At 35.4% G+C, this 979-nt stretch overlaps 1 non-coding gene across 1 annotated transcript; it reads left to right on the forward strand.

Moving 5' to 3' along the window:
* Positions 1 to 360: 360 nt before the first annotated feature.
* Positions 361 to 467, forward strand: LOC131171508 (small nucleolar RNA R71). The gene has a single exon (XR_009142168.1). It is a non-coding gene; the product is annotated as a small nucleolar RNA R71 (small nucleolar RNA).
* The last annotated feature ends 512 nt before the right edge of the window (positions 468 to 979 follow it).

Genomic DNA, 979 nt, shown 5'->3' on the forward strand with positions numbered 1-979 from the left:
TAGCTGGTAGTTCCTTCTGCATAAGCAACTTGTTGTGAACTTCTAGATGATGACGATGAACTAACCAACATACTTAAATCTTTCATCTTCCTTGCCAAAACATTTGTAAGTGCATCAAACTTTGCATTAATAATGTTGAATGGATCAAGGTCATACATTCCAGCAGCTTGCCTTTTTTGAGTTGGAGCTGGTCCTCTTGGACTATTCCCAAGATGAGTATTCTTTGTAATTTTCTCCAACAGTTCTTAAGCTTCATCTTCTTGCTTCATAATAAATTCTCCTCCTGTTTGAGCATCAATAATCCCTCTAATTGCAGGAGTAACATTGGTGTAAAAATTCTAGTTTATCATTCATTTTGGAATGGCATGATGTGGACATTGTCTCTCTAATTCCTTCCATCTCATCCATGATTCATAAAGATTTTCATCTTCTCTTGGTCTGAAAGCTGTCATTTGATTCCTCAATTCTTGAGTTTTTTCAGGTGGAAAATATTGTGCAAGAAATGCATCAGTAAGTTGCTCCCAATTTGTAATAGAGTTGTGAGGTAAAGAATCAAGCCAATCCAATGCTCTATCCTTCAAAGAGAATGGGAATAACTTCAATCTTACTGCATCATTAGATACTCTAGGTTGTTTTTGTATATCACAAATCATAGCAAACTTCTTAAGATGTGTGTGTGGATTTTCTGAAGGATGTCCCCCAAATTGGGAATTTTGAATCATTTGAAGTACCTCAAAATCTATTTTGTAGCTATTTGCATCAATTCTTGGTCTTGCTATACTCTCTCTCAAATCATCAAAATGAGAGAATGCATGATCCATCATATTTCTCCAAGGCACAATAACATTTACAACCTCTTCACCTTGGGCTGCATTTTCATTATTTCGATCATTTTCAGCATTACCACTATCAATTCTAATTCTTTCATCAGCCATTTCTGCTTCAATTTCAGTTGCTCTCAAGGCTTCTTTCTTTTTTC

This window comes from Hevea brasiliensis, chromosome 12 (assembly GCF_030052815.1).
Source record: "Hevea brasiliensis isolate MT/VB/25A 57/8 chromosome 12, ASM3005281v1, whole genome shotgun sequence".
NCBI lineage: Eukaryota > Viridiplantae > Streptophyta > Magnoliopsida > Malpighiales > Euphorbiaceae > Hevea > Hevea brasiliensis.